This window comes from Bubalus bubalis, chromosome 16 (assembly GCF_019923935.1).
Source record: "Bubalus bubalis isolate 160015118507 breed Murrah chromosome 16, NDDB_SH_1, whole genome shotgun sequence".
NCBI classification, from domain to species: domain Eukaryota; kingdom Metazoa; phylum Chordata; class Mammalia; order Artiodactyla; family Bovidae; genus Bubalus; species Bubalus bubalis.
Window position 1 is genome coordinate 72886739 of NC_059172.1, and position 23990 is coordinate 72910728.

Sequence of the window (23990 nt, forward strand, 5' to 3'; positions counted from 1 at the left end):
TTGCTTGGAGAATCCCATGGGCAGAGGATCCTGGTGGGCTACAGTCCATAGGGTCACAAAGGGTTGGGGGCGACTAAAGCGACTGAACACAGATACACATGATTACCTAGAATGTCTTTCCTTTCTTCTTATCCTGGAAAACTAATGCTGCTGCTAAGTCACTTCAGTTGTGTCCAACTCCGTGCGACCCCGTAGATGGCAGCCCACCACGCTCCTCCATCCCTGGGATTCTCCAGGCAAGAACACTGGAGTGGGTTGCCGTTTCTTTCTCCAATGCATTAAAGTGAAAAGTGAAAGTGAAATTGCTCAGTTGTGTCCAACTCTTCGTGACCCAATGGACCATAGCCTACCAGGCTCCTCCATCCATGGGATTTTCCAGGCAAGAGTACTGGAGTGGGGTGCCATTGCCTTCTCCAAAGTCCATCTCTGGCATGCTATAAATCCCATGCTATAAGCCCATCTACAGAGAGGCTCTCTCTAACTTCCAAAACACTTTATTTCTGTTAAAATTATGATAGTAACTCCTGAGTTATGTTGTGATTTATCTGTTTAGATAATTTTGTGTTTTACTAAATTGTGAGCTCCTTTGTTAGAAATAGTATTTGGTTCAAAACTTTTAATACTTAAAACTTAATTGATGGATGAATGAATTATGGATGTATAAAAAAGGGGGCGGATAATAAACTTAGAAGCAGTGAATTGGTCTATTCTCAGTCCAGTTCTCTTATATTTACAACTCTTGTATAACTGTTGCTAATACATCCTTGGGGTTCCCTGGTGGCTCAATGATAATCCTCCTGCCAATGGAGGATACGTGTGTTCGATCCATGGGTTGGGAAAATCCCTTGGAGAACGAATGCCAATCCATTCCAGTATTCTTGCCTGGGAAATCCCATGGAGAAAGGAGCTGGTAGGCTACAGTCCATGGGATCGGAAAAGAATCAAACATTACTTAGCGACTAAACAACAGTAACAATTATATATCCTCTAAATTTACTTTCCCTTCTTCACTGATCAACGCCGCTGTTTTCTGTGCATCTATTATGAAGTGGGGGCAGCTCAATCTGTTTCTTGTCTATCCTTATCCATCATGAATTATGGAAAATCTGGAGCACTTATTACAAATATATGAGAATAACCCACATAGTGCTGGTCATGGAGTTTTAAATAGAGATGTTTGCCGAGGTCCAGCCCCGGCTGATCCAGGGTATTCGAAGGAGAGATGGCTAGACGACCTATTCAAATGTTAATTAGAGATAATAAAGAGTAATAGAATGAGGATAGCTCAGTAGGAAAATTCAGTGGAGAAAAGAGGCTGAGGAGCTTGGTTTACGCGGGAGACCAATAAAACTTCAAGACAAGAAGTTTGCACCACTTACGTAGGCCGCAGGCGTCCTTCCGTTCTCCCGAAGGAGAGGAGACACTGAGGCCTCCCCAGTCGGATCTTAGAAGCCCAGGCATAATTAGCAAGCATGGTGGGTTCCGCGCTCCAGATGGAGACTCAGCTAGAATTTGGGAGAGAGAGTGACATGGGGAGACCAAGTTTCAGTGAACAAGTCCCGCACTTTATTTTCCAAAGTAGTTTTTATACCTTAAGTTATGCATAGAGGATAATGGGAGAAGGGGTAGAGTCATGCAGCAAGCCAGGCTTTCTTCCTGCAAACTTATCATATGCAAAAGTTCAGGTGATTGACATCATCTTCTGGCCCGGAGGCCTGTTAACATTTTAAGAAACTTATTTTTCTCTAAAGGTGATTATTCCAAAGTCAGGCACCAGCCTCCAACAAAGCATTGGACAAAGCTGCATTTTACATTTCTATACACCCATTATATCAATCAATACACTGCCAAGGACACAGTAGGTAAGGAGTATGGAGACTTGGCAGCAAACATTGGCCCAACAAGTGAAAAACCCTTCACCAATACAATTTCTAATCAATCTTTTAACTACTCAAAGGAATCTGTGTTTAGGCAGTTTAGAACATCTCCTGCCTCTCACAGTTGGGAGGCTCTGAACAATCACATGTGGCCGGAAAAACCCATTCAGGCAGGCTAGAGGATTTCCAAAGGAGTTTGTAGGTTGAAACACTGTCACACCCAGGAATTATTAACTGGAGCTGTAAGCTAACTCTTTTTTTCAGAGAGGTAGTGGGGGACAGCCCCCTGTAAAGTCAGAGGTGTAGGTGAAAGCACAAAGCAGAAAGTAGGCAGACTCTGGTTTGGGGGGTAGATGCTCGAGAATTTCCAGGGGGACTCCTGAGGCTCGATCCCGCCTTTGCGTATGCCGAGCCTCCTTCCTCATGACCTTTGTCACGGGCGGAGTTCCTCACGCTGGCTCCCAGCAGTGATAGAATTCCAGTTGAGCTATTCCAGATCCTGAAAGATGATGCTGTGGAAAGTGCTGCACTCAATATGCAATATGCACTCAATATGCAATATGCCAGCTCCCGGCAGATGTTATTAGTTGATACTTGAATTTGCTTTACTTTTTATTCATATGTAGTTACAAATAAGTATTATTACTCATAGTATGTGTTTATATACTCTTGCTTGTCAATTTAGTGAGAAAAAAAAAATCCAGACAGCCTGAAATTTACTTGAATATGATTAACAGGCTTCCCCTGTTCCATTATGGGCATCCTCATAAACCATATTCCTTAGAGAACTCTTTGTAATAGGGTTTAGTTATAACTGTTACTTACAAATCCCTCTCTCACACACACAAAGCACCTAGTACTTTTAAATCAATGAGAAATGAATTTTATTTAAAATAAAATTATTTCATTCTGATTTAGTTCAGTCCCTGGATTTAGGGACAAAACTAGATTCAGCAAATATTTTAGCCTCCTGCAAAATACATGAGCCTGGCAACAGAAATTATAAAATAAAAGTTTCCTGCATACAAGCAACAAGTCAAATGTTAACAAGGATCCCTGATTCCATAAATAAGCATTTTCTTACCAGTGGCAGAATTTCTAGAAGACTCCTGCTGTGTAAGCTAGAAGGATTCAAGCTGAGCTTTTTTTTTTTTTTTTTTTTTTTTTTTTATAGTGGCAAGTTGCCCTTAGATAAATTACACTGATGACTAAGTAAAACCCAGGTAATGTGAGACTAGAGTATAGCCAACATTCTTCATGTCATGCATCATTATCAGACTCAATGAAGCAAAGTTTTGGAGTTCAAAGAATAAACCTTGTCCTCACTGCATTTTGCTGTGTTGAAAATTTTAACTGCTGGTTAGTCTATTTTTAACTTATTTAAGTGGAGCCAACTTCTTTCTGCCTCAGAGGGTGCTGAGCTGAGAAGTGGCTGGATGGTTTGTATGGCCTATCATCTAAGGACTTAGTGCCCTAGATTTCCTAGGGCAGACCCTGTTTTCAATACTCACAAGTTTATGACATGAGTTGTGTTCCCTGACTTCTATGGAAATAACTTAAAACTAATCTTGTTGGAGAGATAATTAATATTAGGTTATACTAGATTGCAAAGCTTGATGAAGAAGAAGAATTTAGACCTAAAATGATAGGCTATAAACAGTCAAAAATCTAGTAGCTGTTTATAGCCTATCAATCGTATGAGGTACAAATTCCTCTTTTTATTCAAATGTTTCATTATAAGCACATTATCAAATATTTAATGTAAATAGTAAACTATTCAATATTGCCTCTTTTGGATTAATTGTGGAGTTGTGATGTTATTAAGATGTTATTAGGGTTAAAATAGTAGCTTCTTTGACCAGTCATCTGTCTTTAGAGCATCTAAACCTTGTGTAAGTTGTATAAATTTGGCCATGGTCCAAGACCACTTACAGTCCCTTAGTAACTATCTTTATCTGGTGAAAATGTTCTAGATTTTAGAGTGGTTCCAGGCACAGTGCTCTCTCTCAGTAAATATTTTGTTAATAAATAAGTAAATGAATGATGATTTCATGAACACTGGATCCAAAAAGTCAGGATATCAATGAAAAATTATCACCTCTAAAGTGCATGGGATATATAGACTTGCTTTAAAAAAAAGAACAGAACACATGTATACCTGTGGCGGATTCATTTTGATATTTGGCAAAACTAATACAGTTATGTAAAGTTTAAAAATAAAATAAAAAAATGCCAAAAAAAAATAAATAAAATGAAATACTGGATCAAAAAAAAAAAAAAAAAAAAGAATGCCAAAGACAAAGAAAAAATTAAATACAATCAGAGATTAAAAAAACACAATACTTGCAAAGGAATCACAACAAAATTTAAAAGCAGATTGGCCAAGAGCAATAATAATAGCCAGAAGATAGATGACAGAAAGCTAGCTGTCACTCAAAATAATACAAATAGAATTATTCACTAACAGACCTTCACTGAAGGAAGTCTAAAGGAGGTACCATCAGAAGAAGGAAATTCTCCATAGAGGGAGGGATAGAAAGGCAAGAAGGAATTGTGAACAAATAAGTGAATAAATGTATGAGTAAATAAAAACATGTCTGTATAAAGCAATAATAGAAGAAACACAAGCTGGAATCAAGATTGCTGGGAGTAATATCAATAACCTCAGATATGCAGATGACACCACCCTTATGGCAGAAAGTGAAGAGGAACTAAAAAGCCTCTTGATGAAAGTGAAAGTGGAGAGTGAAAAAGTTGGCTTAAAGCTCAACATTCAGAAAACGAAGATCATGGCATCTGGTCCCATCACTTCTTGGGAAATATATGGGGAAACGGTGGAAACAGTGTCAGACTTTATTTTTTGGGGCTCCAAAATCACTGCAGATGGTGATTGCAGCCATGAAATTAACAGATGCTTACTCCTTGGAAGGAAAGTTATGTCCAACCTAGATAGCATATTCAAAAGCAGGTGGGGAGGGAGGAGGGAGGAGGGTTCAGGATGGGGAACACATGTAAACCTGTGGCGGATTCATTTTGATATTTGGCAAATCTAATACAGTTATGTAAAGTTTAAAAATAAAATAAAATTAAAAAAAAAAAAAAGAAAAAACAAAAGCAGGGACATTACTTTGCCAACTAAGGTCCATCTAGTCAAGGCTATAGTTTTTCCTGTGGTCATGTATGGATGTGAGAGTTGGACTGTAAAGAAGGCTGGGCGCCCAAGAATTGATGCTTTTGAACTGTGGTGTTGGAGAAGACTCTTGAGAGTCCCTTGGACTGCAAGGAGATCCAACCAGTCCATTCTGAAGATCAGCCCTGGGATTTCTTTGGAAGGAATGATGCTAAAGCTGAAACTCCAGTACTTTGGCCACCTCATGCAAAGAGTTGACTCATTGGAAAAGACTCTGATGCTGGGAGGGATTGGGGACAGGAGGAGAAGGGGACGACAGAGGATGAGATGGCTGGATGGCATCACTGACTCGATGGATGTGAGTCTGAGTGAACTCCGGGAGTTGGTGATGGACAGGGAGGCCTGACGTGCTGCGATTCATGGGGTTGCAAAGAGTCGGACACGACTGAGCAACTGAACTGAACTCAACTGAATAGTGACTGAGACTGATTTGGAGGGGATAAAAACAGAGCGCAAGTAAAATTGTGAATGACAGTAACATAAGCCGAGAGAGAGGAATAGAGCTGCAGCTTTATTTAGGAAGTAGGTAACGGTATTAAACTGTGGTGCTGGAGAAGACTCTGGAGAGTCCCTTGGACTACAAGAAGATCCAACCAGTTAATCCTAAAGGAAATCAATTCTGAATATTCATCATAAGGACTGGAACTGAAGCTGAAGCTCCAATACTTTGGCCACCTGATGCAAAGAGCCAACTCACTGGAAAAGATCCTGATGCTGGGAAAGACTGAAGGCAGGAGGAGAAGGGGACAACAGAGGACGAGATGGTTGGATGGCATCACTGACTCAATGAACATGAATTTGAGCAAGCTTTGGGGGATGGCAAATGACAGAGAAGCCTGGAGTGCTGCAGTCCATGGGGTCGCAGAGGTGGACACAACTAAGTGACTGAACAATAACAAACGGAAATGATATAATTTAGACTTTTAAAAATCAGGCATCAGGACTTCACTGGTGGTTCAGTGGTTAAGACTTCACCTTCCAATGAAGGGGTGCAGGTTCGATCCCTTGTTGTGAAGCTAAGATCCCACAAGCTTCATGGGCCAAAAGGCCAGATGTAAACAATAGAAGCAACATTGTAACAAATTTAATAAAGACTTTAAAATGGTCCAATAAACTTAAAAAAAAAAATCAGGCATCATCCTGGCAACTAAAAATTGGCACTTACCAAGAACATTGCCAATGAATGAACAACAAAGGCATTTGCCATCTGCCTCTACAGGAGATTGAACCCTGCTGCTATAGCTGTTGACCTTCAACAACCCCTGAGGGAGTTCAGGGTGGAGGGAGGCACTCTGTGCTCCAGGGAATCTGGTAGGACAGGTCTCTAGATAGTTGGATGTTTTTAGGAACAGATTTTATGATCTCAATCCTTGCATCTCCTCATATGTACAGAAGCCCTAAATCCCTTCATGATGACATCAGATCCTCATAACTAACAAAAAACCTTTTGTAAAATGAGTGCTTTGTGGTATCGAAATCCGCCTTCTCCAGAGCCTTATATATTGACTTTCCCCCAAGGCCGCTTTGGAGAAGTCTCTCAGAGCTATCTGAGATGCTGCCTCCCGGGCTGCAGTCCTCCTTTTGTCCCAAATAAAACTTAACTCGCCACTCAAAAAAAAAAAAAAAAGAACAGAAAAAATTACAATTTAAATTGATAAAACAAGTCACATACTTATTAAATGGAAATAAGGTGCTCAGGATATTGGCTATAAGGTTTTTAATGTAAAATCTAATTTTTTTCAGGAACTCTTTAAAATCCTAACATACTTACCATCTTGCTTATTACTCTTTACCTTTCTTGTCAATGTTACTTTCTCATGATTACTTTGATGAAGCCTCTACCTCTGCAGACTAAATTATCTATTCTTGAATAAGTCTTTGCTTTACTTCTTTTTCATCATGGTTCATGCTATTTTTTCTGGTTGAAATGCCTTTCCACTAACAGTTTCTTTTTTTTTTTTTTTTATTTTATTTTATTTTTAAATTTTACATAATTGTATTAGTTTTGCCAAATATCAAAATGAATCCGCCACAGGTGGCTCCTCTAGAATCAGTTCCAGTCCAATCTCTCCAATGATTCTTTTTTTTCCCCCTTACTTCCACATACCAGAGGTCATTCTGTATTTTCAATGTTATTCATGTGGCCTTAATATACATAATTCACTTTTATTTGTTTTTAATAGCTTCTATTGTAATAAGTTGGGCAGTATTTTTCTGTCCTTATTTCATTCCTTCAATAGATATTTATCAAGCTAGGTACTTTTCTAGGCACAGCGTTAACCAAAATAAATAAAGCTCTGATTGTATAGTTTATATTTTATTTATTGCTTTAAATGTTAACATTTTTCAATACATAAAACCAACATTAAAGTACTGATTGATTGCTACAATAATGTAACATATGTGCATTTCAACGCAACTTCTTTAGATAGTAATCTCTTTAGAAGAGCTGGTATACAGAAGGTTAGACTCAGCATCTTGAAAGCATCCTTGACTATGAGATCTACCCAGGTATAAAATAAGCTCTCAAGGCAGCTTAGAGAGCTCCCTTGTGAAGTCTTCTTTGAGATGTTTCAGGCAAACAGCTCAAAAGTGCCTTTTAGGGAGCAATTCTGCTTCAGTGGTTAATGACCTAACAAGAGGAATGATACTCTGTCAGTCTTTGAAACACAGCTTAATGATCTAGCAGTTTGAAGGCAGGGCCATCTATTTTGCTATTGAATACCTAGAGGTTAACTTTATTTTGGGGGGCTCCAAAATCATTACAGATTGTGATTGCAGGCATGAAATTAAAAGACGCTCTCTCCTTGGAAGAAAAGTTATGACCAACCTAGACAGCATATTAAAAAGCAGAGACATTACATTGCCAAAAAGGTCAGTCCAGTCAAAGCTATGGTTTTTTACTGTAGTCATGTATAGATGTGAGAACTGGACTATAAAGAAAGCTGAATGCCAACGAATTGATGCTTTTGAACTGTGGTGTTGGAGAAGACTCTTGAGAGTCCCTTGGACAGCAAGGAGATCCAACCAGTCCATTCTAAAGGAAATCAGTCCTGAATATTCATTAGAAAGACTGATGCTGAAGCTGAAACTCCAAAACTTTGGCCACCTGATGTGAAGAACTGACTTGTTGTAAAAAACCCTATTGCTTGGAAAGACCGAAAGTGGAAGGAGATGGGGATGATGGAGGATGAGATGGTTGGATGACATCACTGACTCAATGGACATGAGTTTGAGTAAGCTCTGGGAGTTGGCGATGGACAGGGAAGCTTGCCGTGCTGCAGTCCATGGGGTCACAAAGAGTAGGAGAGGACTGAGCGACTGAACTGAACTGAACTGAACCTAGAGGTAAACATAGTGTTTTGGACATAGTACATGCTCAATAAATGTGTGTTGACCAAATTAAATTTCCTAAATTATTTCTCCTATCATTTGTTCATTGGAATATTAAATGTAGAACAAGGTTAACAAAGATTAGAATCTTTAAATTCTATTAAATAAATAGGTTATCGTTATATAACGTGTAAAAGATTCTGTGCTAGCAGTAGAATCTTAATTGTATAAAATCTTTACTGACACTTACTTTTCTTTCTTTTTTAATTTATTTTTTTGAGGTAACATTGATTTATAAAGCTATATATTCCATGTGCATAACACTGCATTTCTGTCTCTGTGTACACTACAGTATGCTTACCATAAAAAATTTGCTTTCCATTTATTACCATACACTTCATCTCTTTTATCCATTTTACCTCTCCCTCTGCCCCTTTCCCTCTGATAACCACTGCTTTGTCTTTGTGTCTGTGGGTTTGCTTTTGTTTGATTTTAGTTATATATATATATATATATATATATATATTGCATGTATAAATAAAATCATATTTGTCCTCCTCTGTCTCACTCAAATATCCCTAGTCCATCCAAGCTGTTTAAATGGCAAAATTTCAACTTCTTTTTTATCACTGTGCATTATGTACTGCTCATTGTATACGTACATGCATATGCTTGTGTGTGTGTGTGTGTGTGTGTATATATATATATATATATATACATACATATATATAAACATATACTGAATCTTCTATACTCATTCATTCATTGATTAATGGGCACTTACTATACTATGCTTAGTCACTTTGTTGTGTCCAATTCTTTGTGACCCTATGGACTGTAGCACACCAGGCTCCTCTGCTCAAGGGCATTCTCCAGGCAAAAATGCTAGAGTGGGTTGCCATACCCTCCTCCAGGGAAACTTCCCAAACCAGGGATCAAATTCAGGTCTCCCACATTGCAGGCAGATTCTTTACTATTTGAGCCACCATGGAAGCCTGATGGGCACTTCAGTTTTTTCCATATTTTGGCTATTATAAATAATATTGCAGGGAACATAGAGGTGCATATATTTCTTCAAATTAATGTTTTTGTATTATTTGGAGAAATACACAGAAATGGAATAGCTGAATCATATGGTAGAGCTATTCTTAATTTGGGGAGAAATCTCCATATCTGCATGCTATTTTTCATAATGGCTATACCAGTTTACATTTCCACAAACAGTGCATGAGATTTTTCTTTTTACTTTTAATATAAATTCATTTATTTTAATTGGAGGCTAATTACTTTACAATATTGTATTGGTTTTGCCATATATCAACATAAATCTGCCATGGGTGTACATGTGTTCCCCATCCTGAACCCCGCTCCCACCTCCCTCTCCATACCATCCCTCTGGGTCATCCCAGTGCACCAGCCCCAAGCATCCTGTATCATGCATCGAACCTGGACTGGCGATTCATTTCTCATAAGATATTATACGTATTTCAATGCCATTCTCCTAAATCATCCCACCCTCTCCCTCTCCCATGGAGTCCAAAAGACTGTTCTATACATCTGTGTCTCTTTCACTGTCTTGCATACAGGGTTATCATTACCATCTTTCTAAATTCCATATATATGTGTTAGTATACTGTATTGGTGTTTTCTTTCTGGCTTACTTCATTCTGTATAATAGGCTCCAGTTTCATCCACCTCATTAGAACTGATTCAAATGTAGTCTTTTTAATGGCTGAGTAATACTCCATTGTGTATATGTACCACAGCTTTCTTATCCATTCGTCTGCTGATGGCCCTCTAGGTTGCTTCCATGTGCTGGCTATTATAAACAGTGCTGCGATGAACATTGGAGTACTCGTGTCTCTTTCAATTCTGGTTTCCTCGGTGTGTATGCCCAGCAGTGGGATTGCTGGGTCATAAGGCAGTTCTATTTCCAGTTTTTAAAAGAATCTCCACACTGTTCTCCATGGTAGCTGTACTAGTTTGTATTCCCACCAACAATGTAAGAGGGTTCCCTTTTCTCCACACCCTCTCCAGCATTTATTGCTTGTAGACTTTTGGATCGCAGCCATTCTGACTGGCGTGAAATGGTACCTCATTGTGTTTTTTTTTGTTTGTTTGTTTTTAAATTTTATTTTATTTTTAAACTTTACATAATTGTATTAGTTTTGCCAAATATCAAAATGAATCTGCCACAGATTTGCATTTCTCTGCTAATAAGTGATGTTGAGCATCTTTTCATGTGTTTGTTAGCCATCTGTATGTCTTACTTGGAGAAATGTCTGTTTAATTCTTTGGCCCATTTTTCGATTGGGTCATTTATTTTTCTGGAATTGAGCTTCAGGAGTTGCTTGTGTATTTTTGAGATTAATCCTTTGTCAGTTGCTTGGTGGCTCAGACGGTAAAGCGTCTGTCTACAGTGCGGGAAACCCGGGTTTGATCCCTGGGTTGGGAAGATCCCTTGGAGAAGGAAATGGCAATCCACTCCAGTACTATTGCCTGGAAAATCCCATGGACAGAGGAGCCTGGTAGTCTACAGTCCATGGGGTCGCAAAGAGTCAGACACGACTGAGCGACTTCACGTTCACGTTCATGTTCATTTTCTATTATTTTCTCCCATTCTGAAGGCTGTTTTTCACCTTGCTTATAGTTTCCTTTGTTGTGCAGAAGCTTTTAATTTTACTTAGGTCCCATTTGTTTATTTTTGCTTTTATTTCCAATATTCTGGGAGGTGGTCATAGAGGATCCTGCTGTGATTTATGTCAGAAAATGTTTTGCCTATATTCTCCTCTAGGAGTTTTATAGTTTCTGGTCTTACATTTAGACCAGAATGGATCTATAATCCATTTTTATTTTTGTGTATGGTGTTAGAAAGTGTTCTAGTTTCATTCTTTTACAAGTGGTTGACCAGTTTTCCCAGCACCACTTGTTAAAGAGACTCCACCAGAAAATTACTACAGCTAATCAATGAATATAGTAGAGTTGCAGGATACAAAATCAACACACAGGAATCCCTTGCATTCCTATACACTAATAATGAGAAAATAGAAAGAGAAATTAAGGAAAAAATTCTATTCACCATTGCAATGAAAAGAATAAAATACTTAAGAATATGTCTACCTAAAGAAATAAAAGACCTATATATAGAACACTATAAAACACTCATGGCGGAAATCAAAGAGGACAATAATAGACAGAGAAATATACCTTGTTCATGGATTGAAAGAATCAATATAGTGAAAATGAGTATTCTACCCAAAGCAATCTATAGATTCGATGCAATCCCTATCAAGCTACCAATGGTATTTTTCACAGAGCTAGAACCAATAATTTCACAATTTGTATGGAAATACAAAAAACCTCGAATAGCCAAAGCAATCTTGAGAAAGAAGAATGGAACTGGAGGAATCAACCTGCCTGACTTCAGGCTCTACTACAAAGCCACAGTCATCAAGACAGTATGGTACTGGCACAAAGACAGAAATATAGATCAATGGAACAAAATAGAAAACCCAGAGACAAATCCACCCACCTATGGACACCTTATCTTTGACAAAGGAGATAAGAATATACAATGGAGAAAAGACAATCTCTTTTCTTTTTTTCTAAAACTTGTTATTTCTTGACCTTTTGATAATAGCCATTCTAAGAGATGTGAGCTGATACCTCATTTTGGTTTTGATTTATATTTTTTAATAATCATTAATGTGTAATAGTAATAATCTTTTCATGTGCCTATTGGCTATCTGTATGTGTTTGGAAAAATATCTACTCAGCTCTACTGTCCAATTTTTATTAAAGTTGTTTATTTCTTTTGTTGAGTTGTATGCATTCTTTCTGTATTTTGAATTTTAACACCTTGTCAGATATATGATTTGCAAACATTTTCTCCCATTTAGTAGGGTATCTTTTCATTTTGTTTCTGCTTTCTTTTGCTGTGCAGAAGCATTTAATCTGATGTACTCCTATTTGTTTATTTTTGCTTTTATTTTTCCTGCCTGAGGAGCATATCTAGAAAGATATTGGTAAGACCAATACCAAAGAACATACTGCCTCTGTTATCTTCTAGGAGTTTAATGACTTCAAGTCTGACTTTCCACATTGAGATTATTTTTATGTATGATATGAGATTGTGATCTAATTTGATTTTTCTGCATGAGATTCCTCTGGGTTTTCCAATGCCCTTTATTGAAGAGACTATTCATTCCCCGTTATATGTATTTTGATTCTTTTCTGTAAAATATTTGTTCATGTATTTGTGGCTTTACTTATGGGCTCTTGATTCCTTTCCTTTGATCTATGTATTTGTTTTCCTTCCAATACTATGACATTTTTAATTACTATAACTTTGTAAAGTAGTTTGACATCAGGGAATATGATGCTTCTAGCTATATTCTTTTCTCTCAGGATTTCTTTGACCACTTGGTATCTTTTGGGATTCCTTGTAAATTTTAGAATTCCTTGTTCTCTTTCTGTGAAAACTGGACTTGGGATTTAAACAGGGATTACATTGAATTTGTGTATTGATTTACCTAATATGGACATTGTAACAACGTTAATTCTTTCAATCTGTTATCATGGACTAACTTTTCATTTAAATATGTCTTCTTACATGTCTTTTTATTTATTTTTTATTATTTCCTTTAGTTGGAGAAATATTGCTTTACAATTTTGTTTTCAGTTTCTGCCTTACAACAGTGTGAATCAGCCATGTTGTTGCTGCTGTTTAATCACTAAGTCATGTCCAACTCTTCTGTGACCCCATGGATTGTAAACCATCAGGCTCCTCTGTCCTTGGAATTTCCCAGGAGAAAATTCTGGAGTGAGTTGGCATTTCCTTCTCCAGGGGATCTTCCTGACCCAGGGATGGAGGCCCCTATCTCCTGCATTGGAGGCCAGATTCTTTAACACTGAGCTATCAAGGAAACCTGTGAATCAGCCACGATTATACATATATCCCCTCCCTCTTGAACCTCTTTCCCACCCTATCCCCATCCTACTCCTTTAGGTTGTCACAGAGCACCAGGTTGAGCTTCCTGTGCTATACAGCAACTTCCTGCTGCTGCTGCTAAGTTGCTTCAGTCGTGTCCGACTCTGTTCCACCCCACAGACGGCGGCCCACCAGGCTCCGCCATCCCTGGGATTCTCCAGGCAAGAACACTGGAGTGGGTTGCATTTCCTTCTCCAATGCATGAAAGTGAAACGTGAAAGTGAAGTCACTCAGTCGTGTCCAACTCTTAGCGACCTTGTGGATCGCAGTCTACCAGGCTCCTCCGTCCCTGGGATTTTCCAGGAAGAGTACTGGAGTGGAGTGCTACTGCCTAATCTACTAGCTATCTATTTTACATATGGTAGTGTATACATTTCAGTGCTACTCTCTTAATTCATCCCATCCTGTCTTTCCCCCACTGTGCCCGCAAGCCTGTTCCATTCCTTTTAAGAATGAATGTCATAGTTTTCAGTGCACAAGTACTTCATTCCTTTGATTAAATTTATTACTATGTATTTTTGTTATTTTTGTTGTGATTGTGAATGGAATTGTTTTCTTAATTTCTCTCTCTGCTAGCTCATTGTTAGCATGTAGAAACACTACAGATTTTTATGTGATGATTTGGTACCCTGCCACTTTACTGTATTTATTTTTAATAGTATTTTTGGAGAAGTCTAGGATTTTCTATGTATAAAATCAGGTCGTGTGTAGTAGTAACAGTTTACTTCTTCCTTGGCAATTTGGATGTCTTTTTTCTGACCTAACTGTTCTACCTAGAACTTCCCATATTAGGTTAAATGAGTGATGAGTGTGGGCATCTTAGTCTTGTTCCTAATCTTACAGGGGTAGCCTCAAGTTTTTCAATGTTAAGTATAATGTTTGTCATATATGATCTTTATTATTCTGAAGTATGTTTCTTCTCTATCCATTTTACTAAGAATGATTATTGTAAATAGATATTGAACCTTGTGAAATGCTTTTTTCAGCATGTATTGAGATAACTATATAATTTTTTGCTTTCATCTTGTCAATGCTGTGTATCACACTGATCAATTTGTAGATATTAACCATCTTTGCATCCCTGCAGTAAGTCTCACCTCTTCATGGTGTATGACCTTTTTAATGTATTTTTGTAATTGCCTAGCTAATATCTTGATATTTTTTGCATCTATATTAACCAGGTATATTGGCCTGTAAATTTATTTTTGTGTGTGTGTTGTCTTTGTCTGGTTTCGGTATCAGGGTGATCTTGGCCTTATAAAATTAGACTGAGTTCCCTTCTCTTCAATTTTTTAGAATAGTTTAAGAATAAGTATCATATAGTCTTTTAATGTTTGGTAGAAATCACCTATGAAGCTCTATGGGCACAAGCTTTGTTTTGGGGGGAGTTTTTGATGTCTGTTTCAATCTCTGTATTGGTAATTTGTCAATTAAGGGAAATTAAAAAGGTTTTCAAGTACATGCCTGCATTTCTCATTTCTGAAATGCCAGAAGCTTCCTTTGTTCCCACCACTGTCATCAAATCAACATTTGATGGAGCAGATTAAAAGATCTTTTTGACTTTGTTCATTGATTTATGAATCAAACAGCATTCCACCTAGCAAATAGATAAGAGCTGCAACAGGTTGTACAATATGGAAGATGTTTATAGACAGAATAGGGACATGACAAGAAAAGAATATATTGTCAGGCAAGGCCATCTTTCCCCCGAGAACAGAAGAGGGCTATTGGGAAGATTAGGGAGTATGTTGTTGTTGTTATTATTATTTTTTAACTGCTCAATCCTTGTCTTGAAATATGTAATTGCTTTTTGCATATTTTTCTTAATCCAAACATTTAATAAAACTCAATCTAAAAAATATATGTCTTTAGATTCATATTTTTAGTATAAACAGCCATATTAGCTGTGCCAGATATAGTTTTATTTCTTTCATCCAGATCATTATAAAATATACTTATTTACCTGGTTTTGTATTATCTGTTAGAATACTTGAAACAAAATAGAATAGAAGTGTGCTGGGATCAAATAGTTCAAACATAAAACCAATAAGAAGAAAACCAATAACATTTCAATTCATGGCGGATTCATTTTGATATTTGGCAAAACTAATACAGTTATGTAAAGTCTTAAAATAAAATTTAAAAAAAAATTAAAAAAATAAAATAAAATAAAATAAAATTTTTCAGTGAAATGTGAAAAAAAAAAAATAAGGCATTAATACTTAGGAACAAATAGTTTTTCCTGTTTAAGATAATTCTCTATTTCCCTGGTAGCTCAATAGTAAAGAATCTGCCTGCCAATACAGTAGATGCAGATTGCATCCCTGGGTTAGGAAAATCCCCTGTATGGCAACCCACTCCAGTATTCTGTCAGTATCCCACAGACAGAGGAGCCTGGCTGGCTACAGTCAGTGGAGTTGCAAAGAGTTGGACATGACTTATCAGCTAAAACAACAATAGCATTTCTTGTGGTAGGGTGAAAAATAGTCCCCAAAATATCTATAATCTCAGAAACCTATATGGGCGTCCTCTGTCTCTTAATCATGTTTGACTCTTTGTGACCCTATGGACTGCAGCCTGCTAGGCTCCTCTGTCCATAGAATTCTCCAGGCAAGAATACTGGAGTAGGTTTCCATGCCTTCCTTTAGGGCATCTTCCCGACCCAGGGGTTGAACGCATATCTCTTATGTCTCCTGCATTGGCAGGTGGGTTCTTTGCATTGGCAAATGGCTTTTCCTGCATTGGCAGGTGGGTTTCTCTGATGGCTCAGATGGTAAACAATAGGCCTGCAATGTGCAAGACCTGGGTTTGATCCCTGGGTTGGAAGATCCCCTGGAAGAAGGCATGGCAACCCACTCCAGTATTCTTGCCTGGAGAATCCCCATGGACAGAGGAGCCTGGCAAGCTCCAGTCCATGGGTTTGCTATGAGTCAAACACGACTGAGTGAGTAAGCACACACACACACACACACACACACAGTACCATGTGAGTTATATGGTAAAAGATGCTCTTTGCAAATGTGATTAAATTATGGACATTGAGATGGAGAGATAATCCTATATTATCAATGTGGGCCATAAATACATTTCCTTCTACAAAAGAGGCAGAGAAGAATTTGACACACTGATGAGGAGAAGGCAAAGTGATTGATGAAGCTTCCACAAGTAAGGGAATGACAACAGCCTTGAAAAGTTAGAAGACGTAAATGCCTCTGGAGGAAGCATGGTCTTTTTGAAACCATGATTTCAGTCTAGAAATAAAGATTTCAGACTTCTGGCTGCCAGAGCTGTGAGAGAATAGATATCTGTTGCTCTAAGTAACCTCAGTTTATGATAATTTCTTAAAACCACCACAAAATCTTAATTTTTTAATTATTATTTTTATTTAGAATAGTCTTTTCAGCAAATTTTTATTAGATGCCCTTTATGAGGTTAAGAATATAGGGTTTATTCTCAGTGTGCTAAGAATTTTATAACAAATGGGTGATAAATAAAATGATTTTGTGCATTAATTATGTTGCTTTTTTCATCCCTTAATAAATTATAGACACACAAATATTATTCTAAGATAAATTATATTTGTTTTATTAGGATAAACTTTACTTGAGAATGATGCACCATCTTAACACATTGATGTGGTTTGCTAATAGCTAATTAGACTTTTTGTATCCATATTTACTTATAATATTCTTTGATCTTTAATATTTCTTTCTTGTACTATACCTATCTGGTTTTGGTATACAACCCAGAGCAACTTTAAAAAATTGTGTTAGGGACTGTTGTTTATTTTATTTCCTAAAAGTGTTTGTATAATAATGAATGATTGCTTCACAGGCCAGATTTAAATTTACTGCATCCAAGGAAGGTGATGATAATGCTCAGGGCAAGATTTTAATAGTTGAATTTCACCATGTGTATTTATGTGTGTGTCTGTGTCTGCGTATGTAATTACACTATGGATGGGTCATAACTTACTTCACTTAAATTAGGGCTAGGCTAATAGTGAATGTAACTCCATTACCAAGCAGCAGGTATAGTTAGATAATTTTGTCTGATTTTCTTATAAATTGATAACTGGGCTCTGACAGACTATGATATTTGCTTCAACCTTTGAGCATATAAACTAGTGATATTTGTTTGGCAATAATATACTTTAAAATTTTATTTTCAAATGTGTTTTAAATTTTATTTTAAACAAAATTTATTTGGAGATGGTAATTTCATATTACATTTATTAATACTTTAGCCAATTGTAGTTATGAAGGGACAGTGTTCCATAATTTAAAAGAATAGGCTTTAAAGGTTGACTGCCAGGGTTTAGATTTCAGACTCTCCTATTTATATGTGATTTTGGGCAAGTTACTTAACTTCTCCAGGACTAAGTTATCTCATTTTTAAAATGGAAAAAATAATCTTAGTAATTACCTCATGAGTTTATTGTGACAATTGGGTGAGCATATATAAATAAGCATACAGAATTTTATTCTATTGTATCTAGGAAAAATCTCATAAGCATTAGTCATTAATATTTTCATCATGATTTACACCATTTTTCTTACAAAGATATCAAATATTTCACAACAGTTATCCAACTCAGTGTCAAAACCTTTTGGTACATGGCAGGTACCTCCTCATGTGATTTTTGGAGTAATTGGATTTTGGAGGTTTATGACCTGATTATAGAGAAATGAGCCTAAGAGAGGCAAAATGCTGATTAGAAGCCAGACATTACTCCAAACTCTGTGTGTGTGTGTGTTTGTATTTTCATTCTTACACTTATTCCACCAATGAGTATTAAATTAAAAAAAAGAAAGAAATTGCATTTAATGTGTTATTTGTCTTTTGAGCTATAGGTTTTCTCAGTTTCTGCCTCAAAGTCAATGTACTTGATGAAATCACTGATGATTAATACTGTGATGAATTATTTATTCTTTCCTTTTTTAAGTTTAAATAGAATAAATTGAATTGTAGGCAGAAAAAATGTAATGCAGTATTATGTTTTCCTTATTATAATATACTCCTCATTTCAATTTCTCATATTTATTTGTTTGCATGTTAAATACATTTCCATATCAATAAAGCATGGAACTGAGACTTACTTCTCTTACTATTATTAGATAATTTCCCATGAATAGTAAATTGTTTCTAATTTTAATATATGGATTATGTCCTCATGTGATATAACTGTATATTAGTTCTGCAAATTATAGGAAATGGTGTCATAACTCTAGACTTGTACATTAAAGAATAATAATTAGTAGCAATATATTTTTCTAAGAGAAGTATGGGTGAGGATTCCAAATCTTTGAATATAGTCTATCATAAATTTTTTTTCCAAATGTAATGTTACTTTTTTGGTCAATCAGGGCACACCTGGCAAAAATATTTTTTATTGCATGTAAGCTGAGAAGCCTCCTCTCATACTAAACTGGCTGATGAACAATATCTAAAATTGGATATGTGCAAACTAACTTGCCAAGAAAGTAGGAAATAGGTTTTTGCATGTCACATCTGAAGAAAATAATGTAAATTCTCATGAGCTTTTTGTTACACTGTTTTTTTTTTTAAAGTTCCTGTGTAGAGTTTTATGCCAAATAAAACAGAAAAAAAAGTCTCAACTGACTGTGATTAAAAATAATCCTGAAAAATTATATAGTCTTCAAATTTGACTCAAGTAATCTTTTTTTTTTCCCTTAGTAATGGGGTGGTATGTTTTCCCCCCAAAAGCAGGAAAACAAAGAAGGAAGAGAGGAAGTATGAAAGGAAGGAGTGTGGGAGGAAGGAGGAAAGGAAGGCATGAAGAAAGGAAGAAAAAAAAAATAGCTCCTATAGTTTTTGTTATGAGCAGTGATTTATTTCTCCTCTAGACACAATGCAGAATATACATGCAAGGAAATAAACAATTAGGATAGTGTAGCTTTATGCTAATAAAATAGAAAATAAAAACATGAACATGTAGTCAAAAGGGCTATTTTAATGCAAATATCTCTGTCTCTCTCCCTTCCTCCCTCTCTCCATATTGCACAGTTATTATAAAGCAAGCAAACTATTATAAAGAATAGCAAACTAATAGAGTTATTGGAATATTAAAGGAAAAAAAAAACATGTAGAGTTCTTAGTACAGTGCTGATATTTACTTTGCCACTATTAAATTCGGGTATAATTATTAATACAGCTATTGTTAACAACAGCAGTAATATTGATAGTAGAAGGAAGCTCTTGAAGGCCTTTACAAAGATGTTTGAAAACCAAAGGCACAATAATTGACAGTCAATTCTCCTGAGAGATATGTTGGTTTTAGAAGAAATGGAGAACCTTCACCAACCAATCAATGGGAAAATTATTAATTATCGCTTACTTCTGTTAAGGCATACAATCTACTTTTAAGAGGACTCAAGGATGCACTTGAAAAGGAAAAAAAAAAATAGAAGATGAGAAAAGATGATTGCTACTACCAGATTTCAGAACTTCAGATAATACATTCTGTCGAAGGAAACCAGAGCTGAACAGTAGTAGTTAAGGAGGCAAAAATGGATTTTATTCAGGATTTGCAAGAGGGAAAACAGACCTCAGTACAGAATAAGGCTCAATTCTGAATACAAGAAAATTGGGGATTTATAACCAAGGAGCAGAGGTCAGTAAGTGAAAAATTACTAAGAAGTATTTCTTTGCTGAGGTGACCTAACAGAATTCTTGAGGAAGGCACACCAGAGTAATCAGATATTGTCTGTGGAATGATGAGGGAATTGGTTGGATATCAAGGGTTAGCAGATACTGAAGATGGGGAAGTTTGACTAAAACCAATTTAACCAGATTCTGGCTAAAATTGGACAATGCAAATATGAACGAGGAAGTAAAAATGTTGAGGCCCAATTGAGGAGAGGATTCAGACAAGTCTGGCTAAAATTTGGTCAAGGTGAAACACTTTGTCAATGTTATTTGCAAGTTAGATAAATAATCCCTGAAGATATTGGACTTAGGCTGTATCATGATGGATGATTGGAAGCAAGGTCACTGCGACAGCAGTTACCAAAGATCAGCCAAAACTGTTATTGGAAATGACAAACATCCAGATGGATGGGAGGTAGCAACAGGAAAGGAAGATGATGAGTTCCTGATAAAAGTATGATACTAAATGTAATTAGATTAAAAAACCCTAGCGATTGGACTGGGCACCCATAGAGCTTCTAGTTCTGAATTATAGTTTTGTGTGACATTATTTGTCTAATGTATTAAGCTTTATTGAAATTAACCCCTCTAACAAACCCACTGCTTATTTTTTAACGATAATGATCAGGACAAGTTTCTTAAATCACATGATGTCTTCATTATATAGATATCCAGCAGAAATAATACTTTTCTTTTTTTTTTAATTGTATTTTATTTTTAAACTTTACATAACTGTATTAGTTTTGCCAAATATCAAAATGAATACTTTAATTCTATTTTCTAATTTATGAATTTTAAAGTTGATTGTTTCCATGCAGAACATTAGAATCAGAGAGCTTTACTTGGGCAATGAATGCCAGTAAATAAAAGTACAGATGATGGAGAAAGAGCATGTCAGGTCTTCAGTGGCTCTTGTGTATTTTAACCAGTGATGGAACAGTGAAGCAGGGGAGCATTTTGGCAGCTCAAGTTCAAGAAAGCAAGAAGAAATAAAAGGAAGAAAAAAGTTGATGTCTGTAAAATGCTATGAGAATTATTGACCATGCCCTCATCCCCTAGTCTTTGGAACACACACACACAAACACACACACATGCTGGAGAATCACAGGGATGAATTTACTTGCTGCAAGGCATAAAGTAAGTATTGTATTAATTATTTATCCCCTGCCAATTTTTTTAAGCTGGTTGGATACCAGTTATGAAGGCATGCACAAAAGTATGCACAAAATATAAGACAGGAAAAAGTGCAGAGAATATTCAGAGAATATTTGAGGGTAGAGTGAAAAAAGTGTCTTGTTCAAGCACAAGGTTAATTTGGAGTAGAATTTGAAAAAAAAAAAAAAAAAGCCTAGATATGTTTGGGAACAGGTACAAAAGTTAAGAACAGATGTTTGAAAGCTCTGATTATGAAACAAAAGAGTTTAATTTTATTCTCCAACTTAATAAAAACTGTTCTACACAATTGTATAGAGCACTAATATTATGATAATAGTACTGTAGGACAATTAATTTGGTAGTGCAACCTCTGTTTATTCTAACGATGATTTACTGAGTGTCTACTATTTTCTTTTTTTTTTTTTTTCGATATTTTATTTTACTTTATTTTTTTGTGACCTCTCACATTTATTGTTCTTTTTTATTTATTTATTTTTTTAATTTTATTTTATTTTTAAACTTTACATAACTGTATTAGAATTTTATTTTATTTTTTAAGTTTACAATATTGTATTGGTTTTGCCATATATCAAAATGAATCCACCACAGGTATACATGTGTTCCCCATTCTGAACCCTCCTCCCTCCTCCCTCCCCATACCATCCCTCTGGGTCTTCCCAGTGCACCAGCCCCAAGCATCCAGTATCGTGCATCGAACCTGGACTGGCGACTCGTTTCATATATATTATACATGTTTCAATGCCATCCTCCCAAATCATCCCACCGTTTCCCTCTCCCACAGAGTCCAAAAGACTGTTCTATACATCAGTATCTCTTTTGCTGTCTCGTATACAGGGTTATTGTTACCATCTTTCTAAATTCCATATATATGCGTTAGTATACTGTATTGGTGTTTTTCTTTCTGGCTTACTTCACTCTGTATAATAGGCTCCAGTTTCATCCACCTCATTAGAACTGATTCAAATGTATTATTTTTAATGGCTGAGTAATACTCCATTGTGTATATGTACCACAGCCTTCTTATCCATTCATCTGCTGATGGACATCTAGGAAGATTCTATGTTTGGTGTTTTAGGTCATACAAACTGACTTCATGTTGAAAACTTAACCAGAATATGTTTAATGTGCTCATGCTCAGTTGCTTCAGTCATGTCCAACTCTTTGTGACCCTATGGACAGTAGCCCTGCCAGGTTCCCCTGTAATAATTACTATCTAACAGGTGGGCTTCTCAGGTAGCACTAGTGGTAAAGAACCTGCCTGCCAATGCACAAAACCTGAGATGAGGGTTCGATCCCTGAATCAGAAAGATCCCTTGGAGGAGAGCATGGCAACCCACTCCATTCCTGCCTAGAGAATCCCATGGAGAGAGGAGCCTGGGGTCTAGGGTCCATAGGGTTACAAAGAGTCGGAGGTGACTGAAGCGATTTAGTATGCACGCACCCAAGCATGTAACAGACATAGTGCTACATGCTCAGAATCAAACAGGAGGAAATTGGAGGATAAGTAAGGAAAAAAAAAACACACACAGATAATAATATGCTTGATTTAGTTAAGTTTCCATAAACAATACATAATCAAATGCTATTGCAATTCAAAAGGGGAAGAGGTTAAATACAATTGATTATGGAGGACAGCCAGTACTGGATTTCTCAAAAGTACTAGTACTCACAGTTATCAGCATATTCCTTATCACTCGGCAAACAAAACTGTCCCCCAGCCCTCTTGAAGAGCAACAACCATTTCTGGTATGTTGGTTTTATATAGTAAGTTCATTTCAGCATGTCTATTTCTTCAGACCCTTGTTCCAAATGTTCATGTTTTACCATGGAAGCTTTGGTATCCATACCGACTTAATCAGGTTTGTAGTCTTTTACAATCCATCATCCCAGAAGGATGTTAGAACAGTTTCCCAGGGCCCTTAACAAGACACTAAATCTTCTGTTGAGGGAGAACTCTCCCATACCGATAAAATCTCCCTAACCCAGCTTTATATTTTGTCCATCTACATTCTGCAGTCTCAGAGATTTATTCCCAGGCAAACTCTCCCAGTTCTTGTCAGTTTTGCATGTTAGTCAAATGCTACAGAACTTTTGGTGTATAATCATTCAACTCCCTTGGAAGTACTATTGCTTTCCAGATGGGTCACATTTAGATATGATTTTATTTAATTGGCTGGTGGCTAGTAGAAAAGATTGGAGCAGATGCTGAGAGAGAAAAGCATTGCCTTATAAATCATCTGTGAAGTTTTTAATCAAATCAGAAGCTACTATCACGTGACAAAGTAAGTGGACCACTTCTGAAATTACACCGGAGTTTGGTATAATTGGAGACTTTGGGGAACTTAAGTCTACCCAGATAGCCCAGTTAAATTAGCAAGTCCCTGACTTTGGTATAAAAGACTTAATATTGCCCCCCAAAATTAGCCTCCTCTTAAGTTCAACTATTCTTGCAATTAATTATGTGTCCAATCTTTAGCTCTGTCATCTGGCTTGAGGAAATGAGAGTTTCTTCAAATACCACCAAAGAAAATATTTGCTCATACTTTGCCTTATGTAGGCCGCTAGTTCATTTACTCTATTAACAGCATAAATTATGCTCAGAGATAGCTGTAGTCTTTATAAAGATTCTTTCTTCCCGCTTCTTAAATGACTGGGATATTTACCCCTTTCCATTTGTATCACTTTTCAGTTCACCTGGTGGCTCAGACGGTAAAGCGTCTGTCTACCATGCGGGAAACCTGGGTTCGATCCCTGG